At 31.4% G+C, this 11,547-nt stretch overlaps 1 pseudogene; it reads left to right on the top strand.

The window, feature by feature from the left end:
• The window catches only part of LOC107867614, a 28,690-nt pseudogene extending 17,905 nt beyond the window's left edge, over window positions 1–10,785 (top strand).
• The last annotated feature ends 762 nt before the right edge of the window (window positions 10,786–11,547 follow it).

Genomic DNA, 11,547 nt, shown 5'->3' with positions numbered 1-11,547 from the left:
TCCAAGTTTATCATGACATGTACCTTTTACTTTAGTAAATTTCCGATTTACTATTATATGAATAGATTTCAGATTTACTACTTTCGAAGTAGGTTTCAAAATAATTCTTCTTAGTATTCTACCTCATTTGGAGGTGAATTGTGATACCATCACAATCAAGTGCACATTTGTATTAAAACAATTGAAATCCTCATTTTTCAAGAATGGAATATAATCGTGCTTCTAAGTCTATCAAATTTTGATAGCTTATAACCTTTTTCATGATATTGCTACTTCAGGAGCAAATCGAGGCATACATATAATATAGAAATTTTTTCTCTAACGTATCTTATAGTCATAATAAGAGTGTGAAAATTTTATCACTTTTGATTATTATCATATTGTCCCTTCACGCTTATATTCGTGTATTCAATCACTTGTCTTTTTTCATATATATTATGCACTGCTATCATATTTCTTTCAAGAATGGAGCAAGTTGTCAACTTTCAGATTCATCATGTATTGCTACCACATTCACTTCATGGAATAGAGCATATCAATGAGATATGTGTCATGACTTTTAATGAAATACACATTATTTTTCCTTAGCCATCGTTATATCATCAATATGGTGCATTGAGATTAAACTCAATAACTTATCCATATAAAAACGCCTTACACATAAATCGATGGGACTTTGAACCCAAGATCTTATCATCATGGTGCATTGAAACTTTTAATCCAATGTCTTACCCTATTAATAAGATGAGACTTAGATCCATCATCATATCTTTTAACAGTATTGTTCTTCATGAATAAATTTAAAGCATAAGTGGTTCCAAACCAATTATTTTTCCTCAAATCCAATAATAATTATATCATTAGTAGCAAAAGACAAATAAGAAATTACTAACCTTAAAATTACCTTTAAGTTTATAATCTTACCTTGTTTGATAGAGTCTCGTGCTGATAACGTGTTATAAAATAAAGATAAAGTATCAATATCAAACTTAAAGAAATGAGAAAAGTAGAGAATTTTAGTAGTACATTTGTTACTAATTGGATATGTTAGTAAAATGTTCAAATGGTGGCTATTTACAGACACCAAACTTAGTTTCTAAGCTTACCAAACTTGACTTCAAGTTGGCAAGTTGGCCAACTATTTTAGGTTTTCAAATCCAAATTGAACAAGAAATGTTTTGATCTTCAAATCCAACTTGATTACTAACTTCTACTAATTATTATCTCTAATATTTCACACATATACATGTTACATGACATCCATATTATATAACAAAATGGATATTCCACTTTCTTTTTCTTTCTTTTGGTGACTAGAGCAATTTATTGTTTGGCAGTTGCAATTTATTTCTCTTCTTACTAATATGTAGAAATGTCATAAAGTAGGCAGGTGGAGGTTGCCTGTCAATTTTTTAAAAATTATTTTCATTATTTTAGTAAGGGCAAATTAGTCATTTTAAATTTCAATTACTATGCGTGTAACTCTGAGAATGATAAAGGCAACAACTATCCTTTCCATCGTTCCTCTTTGATGAAATCTTCTTCCTTTCCATTGAGAAATTCTCAGAATCTTGTTGTTGTTATTATCCTCTGATAATCTTCTGATTCAATTTTTGATTGTCGTAATTTTAGTTGACCATACTGGAGCATTCTTGATATTGCAAAAAAAATCAAATTTTCTTGATAATTTTGATTTGAAACATTGATTTGACTGATTGTTCACCTCTTTTCTTCTCTGCATCTCGAATTTTTTCTTAGTCTTTCAAATTTTGTTGAATGAATTTGCAAAATTTTATTTTTTCAAAAAGATCCGACAAAAAGGAGCCGAATTTGTTGTTTTAGTTATATCAGTGATTTTTCTTTTTCTTATTCTTCGTGTACTTTACTATACTCATAAATCCATTCTCGGTTTACAAACTTTTTTCTTCCTTGTGGGGTTTTTGCATTTAATGAACTGTTTCTATAAATTTTTTAAATTGTGTTGCAGTTATTGTAGTCCAGTTTCTTAATATTGGATTTGTTCGTTGTTTGAATAATTGATATCGTGTTAAGGTTTCAACCTTTATGGGTTATTCAGAATGTTTATTTTCATACTTTCTATGTTAGATGTTAAAGATTCAATCTTTATAGTTTGTTGAGAATTCTTGATTTTGGCTATCCTTACTTTTTTCCCGATGTTCTTTTGATTTGGATGGCTGTTTTGTTAAGTTTCAGCTCCTATTATGCACGTTAGGTATTCGCTAAAATTCCCCTCCCACATAAAGACTCTGGCTACAGCCATCATAAATATCCTTTGAAAAGCATTTACTATAACCATCTGCCTGTGTATATTCTAGTCATATGCACTGAGTTTTGAAGCTAAAAGTATCTGAATTTGATGGGAAAAAAAGGCTATGTTTAAAAAATCAAAAACTCTTTGGGAAAGTGAAACGAAAAATACAAAAACCCATTAAAGAAAAATATTTGGACGATAGTAAATAGAATTGCTCAAATTGGAAGCTAGATTTTCTTACATAACTCTTTCTTGGCGATGTGAGAGGGAAAAAAAAGATTTTTCTCTTTACTTTTCATACAGAAAAAATAATTTTTATTGTTATGAATGAGAGAAAGAAAGGCCAAGAAGGGCGGGGAAACTGATGAGAATGTCTTTAATGACAGTTTGTTTTTCTTCAAAGTAAAATTGAATAAATAAGAAGATAAAAGGATACCGCTTTTATTAGTTAACAGAATATTTATGATGACAAAAATTATAAGGATATCTATATCTATACTACCTTAAAAGCATGAACTTCCTAAATTTTAAAGTGAAATTATTAAAATACCCCTCCAAAAGATTTATATATTATTTACTAAAAATAAAAAAATTGTCGTAAAAGAAACAACAAAAACACAAAGTTCAATAGTCATATCTTTAGCCATCTGCCGTATGATCTCTTTAAATGTAGTAGTTGCACCGATTGGTTCATCATTTATCAACTTCTCTCTCTTGTGTATTTGATATTAGCATTTTCACACTGTCACCATTTATACCATCTATATTAGCCATCTGTCGTATGATTTGTAAGTTTTGTTCTGTTTATAAATATTTTTGATTTTTACAACCATTTTTTATGACAAGTGTTAGTATTATCAATTCTATTATCAATTCTCAGGTGATTTTTTTTATTTGAGATATAGGTTTTTTAACTTTTTTGGAATGATTTTCAAAATGGAAGGAAATTTATACCAGTGAATCACTTCTCTACCTGCTGCTATAAATATTCAATACTAATCACAAATACCAATTTATGAGCCACGAATTAATGATGATAAAACACATAATATGATTTAATTATTCTTATTGGATTAAAAAGATGAATAGTTCGCGGCATTATGAATTAAGTGCATGCTTTTGATCTTTATTATTTTTAAAGAATTACTTTGTCTATTCTTCAAAATATTTATGCTACGTAATATATATGTTTTGTATAAGTGCACGATTTAACTCATATTTATGTATAAACACCTTTTATACATTATTAATCACTTCATATAAGGTATATACATTATATGTAGTGGTTTTCCCTCATGAATAATGTTGTACGACATTGTATATATATTGGACTAAATGATGTAAATATTTTTAAAAGTTATACATTTATGAAAATTTTCCTTTTTTTTTTTGTACAATTTCTTCTGTCGGAAATTGATTCATCTATAGTGAAAATTATAAATGATGTAACGTAAATTACCAAAAAGCAACAATTGTTGTTCTCATACAGTGATATTCTGCTTGATATTTATTCTATAGTTATGAACTATAAGGGATCGTTTGGTAGGAGGAATAATGGATAACTAATCCTAGGATTAATTTTAAGATGAGCTTATCCCATGTTTGGTTGGGATAAAATTCATTCTGGGATTAGTTATCCCGGAATTGTAGAGTTATTTTTATCCCTTCTTGAAGGTGGGATAACTAATCCCGGAATAGATAATCCCGAAAAAACTTGTTTCCCAACCATACAACCCCTAAAATTGTTATGTATTGGATGGTAATCTTTGCTTTGAATGATTATATGTGTGTGTGTGTTGACAGAGTTGTCGTATAATTTTTATTAAAATATTTGTGTATGATATGTATCTTTCCCAAGTGTGGTTTGTAGATGTGGTTTTAGTGCAATGCTTTCACATTAAGATTTCTGCAAATGACGGAATCATATTGATATATGAAAGAAGAAGAATTGTGATTTTATTATTGATATAATTTATCACTTTAATTCATTTCTATAGTTTTGTCTTTTCTAACACGTAATATTCTTTATAAATGTCCTTGGCTAACCTTTATTGAAAAAAATTCAGTAACAAAATAAGAAACTACACTTTCAAATACACTAAGCCACATCATTTTTAACGATCGAAATATATAAAAGTGTTATACAAGTTTAGCATACTATATGTTATTAAAGTTTCTGAATTGATTGTAAAATAGTAGTAATTACAATCTTGTGTCTATTAGAGAAGTTTCATGATTGTAAAAGTGAATTGTCTATAGAATAAAATATTAGACGTTAATCTTACTTACTATATTTGTCAACCGTCAAGACTGGAAAAGTTCTCTAACAACTAAGTTTATAGATTGTTGCTACCGGCAGTACACTTATAGAAACCATATCAGTGTTTGGGAGAGGACAGGGATGGGAAATTGTATATGAAGTTTGAAGGTAAGGAAATTTAAAATTTCTGTTTTTCACGATTTGTGTGCAGGTGCAGGTATTGTATAACAATTATTGAAACTTTTGCTCGAGAAGAAGCTAAAATATGAACAAAAAAATTTGGTGCTCATCAGTCAGTTTTGAACTACTTTATATTCATAATTCATAGTAACTAAGTATTTATAGATGCTAATAAAACTTTGGATAAAGGTGTATATTTGATGTCAACTATTTAAATTGATTGTTAAGGAGTTATAGAAGTCAAAATCTCATAATGAATGAGTTTCTCAAAGGGTAGAAGTTGTTTGATAGAATGGCATAGAAAATTTATTATGGCAGTAAAATGAGGAGGGACGTGAGATTAATTACTTTTTATGTTGCTGCTAAGAGTGGACGATTAATTGGTTGTTACATGCTTTCTTTTCGATTTATGTATTGTTGTTTGACTTAAGTTATATGTGTCTTTCTTTTTTGGAACGACTTGAAAGGAAAATGTATCACATAAATTGGAATAGAATTAGTACTTTATGTTCTCGATTGTTTATTTTCAATCACACATACAAATTGATATAAGAAAATGATATTTTCAAACATCATGTGTATAAATAAAGATCTCTTATATGTAAAGGGCATAATTTTTTTTATTTTTTTTTTGAAAACGAGCTACAAACTATTTCTCCCTTTTGAGGAAAAACATGGAAAAAAGAAAAAAATTAAATAATAAGTTTTTACGAATTTTGTCTCGAAGATAATTAAGCAATTAAACTTTTTGTTTCGTCCAAGTAGATTTGGATGATATCCAAACATCTTATGATCCACAATGAAAAATCACATAAACATGAAATTTATTTTTCACGTATAATTATTTCTTCAAATCATTATCTTATAACATAATTTATAAAATCATATACTACATGAGTCATCCTATCGAAAAACTAGTATTATTAAAAAGTGGCGTGCTTTCGGGGAAGGGTGAAGCTGTAAATAGAAAGAAATGAATTGAGGAAGGCAGTGTCTGATACTGCATATTTAGAAAATTAGTACTAGTTGAATTTTCGTTATTTAAGAAAGAACGACTTAATTGCTTCTGATTCTGTATATTTAAATTTTCTGTAAATTGTGTGCTCACTTCTTAGATGATGCACTTTATTTCTCTCTTTTTGCTTTAAGCCTTATATATTTTTTTCATTTCCTTTTAAGAACACTGGTTGGAGTAATTGAATAGTCTCCTACTTGTTTGATGAGAAGTGCGGAACACAAAAAATAAAAAAAGATTGTTGTTGAAAATAAGTTATTCCCTGTATCCCCCTCTTCACATGGGTATTTTAGGGTAAGCACTTGTTATTCTTTCTGGTATCATTCTATGTTCTGAATATTGAAAACTATGATAGGTTCGCGGATGCAGTAGAGTCTTGACAAGATTTTCATGTTCAACCATTGTTGCAACTAAGCCACCGAGGGCTTTTTTTCATCAGATTCATTGCCCCCTTTGAACTTCCCCCTTAAGGATGTTCAGCTCCCTCTGCCATTACCTGATTATGTTGAACCTGGAAAGACCAAGATAAGAAAGAACTCTCACAAATGGTCTCAAAATAGCGTCTGAAACATCAACAGTAAGACCCATCTTAACATTCTTTTCTAGAAGAAATATTGAGTTAATCGTTGGAGTAAATCCTAATACATTCCAATTTATTAAATTCAGGGCTATGCTGACTCAATTGGCTTATACGTTGATTGTGGCTCAATTTATGAAACACCAACTTCATGTGGATCCAAACTCCTCCTGAAATGCATAGCCTTCAAAAGCACATTAAACCGAAGTCACTTACGTATTGCATGGGAAGTTGAAGCACTTGGTGGTAATATAACTGCTGCTGCCTCACGAGAGCATATGATATACACTTATGATACTTTGAAAACATATTTTCCTAAAATAGTGGAGTCGTTTGTTAACTGTGTTAGAAATCCAATATTTTTGGATTGGGATGTTAGCAAACAGGTTTCCTTCTTATCAATTTCCTTCTTGGGGTGTCCTTGATATACAATGAAACTCTTTCATTATGTTGGATCTACGGGTAATAATATTCTGCATATGCGGCTTGAGAAGGTTAAAGCCGAGATTGATGAGTACTCCAAAAACCCACAGGCAGTTCACTCTGCCGGTTATGGGAACTCTCTAGCAGCCACAGTGAATAGGTTGAACAACACTATACTGGAAGAGTTTGTAGCTGTGAGTGTCAAAATAATTGATCTCCTTTTCAGCTACCCTGTTTTGGATCCAACTTTGTTTTACTTTTTTCTTTTTGAAATGATAAGTATTGTGGATGTCTACTTTTTACTACTTTTGTTGAGCAATTTTCATTTTTGATGGTTTCTTATTCTTACAGGAAAATTATACTACTCTGCGGATTATTCTTGCTGCATCTGGTGTTGAACATGATGAATTATTACAACTTTTTATCCGACTCACCTAAGGTGACCCACACTGAGGAGCCAACACGTGTATGTAAGTGGTGATTACCGCCGTTAAGATGATTCAGGGGTGTGCTTTTGAAATTCCCCCCCCCTCCCCTTTCCTTCCCCCTCTCTGTGTAGATGTGTTGATTTGACAGCTAATATGGTTTAATATTTTCTCTGAAAGCGGATGACTCATTTTGCTCTTGCTTTTAAAGATCCTGGTGGCTTGCTTAAGGAAAAAGATGTAATTACTTTAATTGTTGTTCACGTATTTAATTTTCATGCAACTATTGAATTATTGTTTAAGATTTTTCTTCGGGTGTCGGTTTACGAAGAAATTCATATCCAAACGAGTTAATGGGCTTGCTGGAGAATGTCAAGTAATTTAGAATAGAATTGGAGGAGGAAAAATATTTTAGGATGTTGTTCGATAACAAAAAGCAAATTTAGAATATAGCCTAAGCAGGTAGTTGTGACTTACCATCAAAATAGCTTTTACAAGTAATCTGCAAACACCCTTATGCCAGAAAGTTATTGACTACAATTTTTCTACCCCGAGATGTCCAAAAGATAATGCCAACTTCTACTTTACTCACTATAGATTGTACCCTAAAACCCGATCAAGGCGCAACAGGCATCCTATGCTTTGGAAACCAAATCAGAATAAATAAGTTAGTATTTTTTATTTTCTATTTTATTATTATTTTATAATATTGGCTTGAGATGAGTTCAAATGGAGTAGTTAGTGAGGATTCATATAGCCGACACCAACTGACTGATTTTGGACCATTGTAGTTGCTTAACTAATTTCAGAATGCAAGTCTCCTATATGGTGATTTGTTTGTCATGTTTGATTAGTTACGTTGGTGAAGATTTCATGCTGCAGGATTGAAACCGAACACATTATACTATTATCAATGTGGAGATCCTTCTATACCGGCTATGAGTACTATCTATCATTTCAAGACCGTGCCTATTTCATCTCCAAAAAATTTTCCAAATAGAATAGCAATTATGGAGGACGTTCGTCTTACATACAATACGACTTTCACTATTAGGCATTTATTGGGGAACAATTCTGATCTTGTTCTATTAATGAGAGATGTTACGTATGCTAACTTGTACCTCACAAATGGAATTGGTTCAGATTGCTAGTCTTGTTCATTTTTCGACACTCCTATGCATGAGACACATCAACTTCGGTGGGACTATTGGGGAAGGTGAGAACATAAATTCTTTTTTATCATTTAAAATTTTTCTTTACACATCTCGAGTAAAGTAATAATACATGATTTATTACGTAGAGTAAAATGGATACTTCAATTTTTGTGCTGAGAGTTTAATATTCAACAGGGATAATCCCTAATTATTCATAAATGACCAGTTTTTAATTTTCATCAGAGCAGAGAAACATGATACTTCAGTAGTTTGCTTTGTGCATCCGTTTCTGACATTGTCTCAGTAGATATATCCAGTCATTGGTCTCCAAAATTTCCATCATGGTGATGGAGGGAAACCATGAGATAGAAGAACAAGCTGTAAATCGGACATTTGCAGCCTATCATTCTCGCTTTGCTTTCCCATCATCGTCGTTTTACTATTCTTTTAATGCGGGAGGAATACACTTCATCTTGCTCGGGGGATATGTCGCCTATAATAAATTAGTTAAATGAAAGCTCAACCTATCTCAATTTTATCTCTCTTTCCCCTTTATTATGCTTTTAGTCAACTTCAACAAATTATCTCAAATAATCTAGCAACTGGTTTTTTTCATGTTTTCATTTCTTTGCGGTTCTACGAAATTTAGTAAAGTATTATGATTTTATAAGCTTATGATTACAGATCAATATAAGTGGTTGGAGAAGGACCTGGCTAATGTTGATAGGACAGCAACTCCATGGCTGGTTGCCACTTGACATCCTCCTTGGTACTCTACTAACACTACACACTATTGAGAAGCAGAATGCATGAAGGTAGTGATGAAAGAGTTGTTGTACGAGTCTTCAATGGACACGTAAGTACAAGATTAATATACCAATATTCGAGAGCATATAAACTACTTTGTACCATTCTAGGTGCAGAAAGATGAATGTTTATTTTGTTATTTTGTCACAGCCATTTATCTATGTATTAGATATTAATAAATTGAAGAAATATATAGGTCCATGCCTATGAAAGGACCAACAAAGTCAATAACTACAAACTGGATCCTTTCGGTCCAGTTCTATAACTATCGGTGATACTGGAAATCGTGAGAAGATGGCCATAGAACATGCTGATAAGCCTGTAAAATGTCCGGAACCAGCTAGTACATATGACAAATTTATGGGCGAATTCTGTGCCTATAATTTTACATCAGGTCCAGCAGCTGACAGGGTCGTCTCTTACCTTACAAGAAAATAGGCGGCAGCCTTAGGCCCGGGACCTCATTTCTTATGATAATATATTATGGATTTAAAAAAATATATATTATTTATAGAAAAATTAATTTTTTTTTTATATAAAAGAAAAGAATTATTAGAAGTTCATATATCTAAGAGTATTATGCCTCAAGAAAAATTAAATGTATTAATTATATTATTACTTAAAAAAGAATAATTAGAAAAAATCGATTATATAAATTTTGAAAATAGAGTTAGTAAACAAAATTATTTATTCTTAAAAATTTAAGGCCTCTGTTTGATTTTCACCTTAGGCCACCAATATGCTTGAGCCGCCCCTGACAGCTGACAACTTCTGCTAGATCAACAACCTGAATATAGTGCATATATAGAAAGTAACTTTGGACATGGAATACTCGGGGTAAATATATTTCTCTTTCACCCGAAAATTTAGAATAACTGGTAAAAACACACCTAAACACTCACTTTTTTTGCGAGTTTCATATCTCAATTATTCATTGTTATATTTGTCTACCTTAACTATCACCCCTTTGTATTAAAAGACACGTCGATACCGAGTTGGCCAATTCAACCTAAAGTAATATCCTTTATTGCTTCTATCCTTCAAGTTGGATCACTTGAAAATTAATGTTTTATTTTACTAATCTTAAGTTGTTTCACATTCTTTTAGGGATAATATGAAGGTTATCACATTTTCGTAGTAAGTATTGAGTGTTGTGCCAAAGTTTCTATAATGTTTGTCTTCTCTACATTCAAGATGACTTTTCGAACTTATATTGCTTCCTTCTTTAGGCATAACTTAAAAGCAACTCTCTCTACTGTAGAGCTCACTCATACTTACTGAGCCTTCTGTTCTACTACGTTTTCGAGAAGATGATGTTTCTTTGGTAGAAGATGTCTTAGATGCAGCAAAGGAGGAGTATGCAGAAAAGGCTCAAGTTCACACACTATATTTTTCAGTGATTGTTTGTTTCTGCTTGATTTCTCACCATAATAATGACAACCTCTGTACTCTAAAACAAACACCAAATATAATATAGAATACAACCCAAAATGTTGGGCACGGTTCTCTAAAATCTAGTTTTCATAGAAGTCGCCCACGTGTAGGCTAGCATCAAGACTTTAGAAGTTTCCAAAGGACAAAAGTAGCTACAAAGCCATTGGTACAGGGTGGTGATTGGACGAAAAGAACTTCACTTTTAATCAATTTGTATTTTTCGTATTTGAGATTTTTAAGAATGTAGTCAGTACTCTTGATAGAGAATCCACAATGTCGTAGCTATATTAACCTGAGGTTGCTCACTCGAGAACTCCTCTTTAAGAACTCATATAATGCATATAAAAAATAATACGTATTGTGTATATAGGTCAAAAATATTTTTTTAACGATACATACAAAAGTTTTGAACGTTCCTAACAAAAATTTCTAGTCCCACCACTAAATATATAACCCGTATATAAACTTCTTAGTATGATACAAAATAATCAACTTTTAAACAAATATCAAACACAGAATGAAAACTAAAAATAATGACACACCTAAGAAATAATGAAGTGAATAAATAAGTCTTGTATACTACCGGCCAAGAAACTTTTAGTTCAACTAGTCTTTTTCCTACTTGCTCGTGTTATGCTCTTGTATTCAATGCATCATTATATAATGTTTGAAAGAGGAAACAGAATTCTTTTAATTTGTTCAAAACTTAGATGTACAATTGTCCATTGAGCATCTTTGATTTTTCAACGTTACACAATTTGATAAAATGTAGTACAAAAATAATTGACATGTAGGGTGTAGTACAAAGCGCAAACCCATTAGAAATTAGGGGCCAAATATTGAAAGCTTAAAGAATAAGTATGTGATGCATAATAAAATAGATAGTAATACAAAATACAACATAAATGGCCGACCCCATGCCATAACTCCGACCACTGAACCACCAAGGCCACCAGATCCACCGGACCTCATGGAAACAAATGATCCACATCCCACAGCC

Source organism: Capsicum annuum, chromosome 4, assembly GCF_002878395.1.
Source record: "Capsicum annuum cultivar UCD-10X-F1 chromosome 4, UCD10Xv1.1, whole genome shotgun sequence".
Classification (NCBI taxonomy): Eukaryota; Viridiplantae; Streptophyta; class Magnoliopsida; order Solanales; family Solanaceae; genus Capsicum; species Capsicum annuum.
This window is presented reverse-complemented; position numbering and strand designations above follow the sequence as displayed.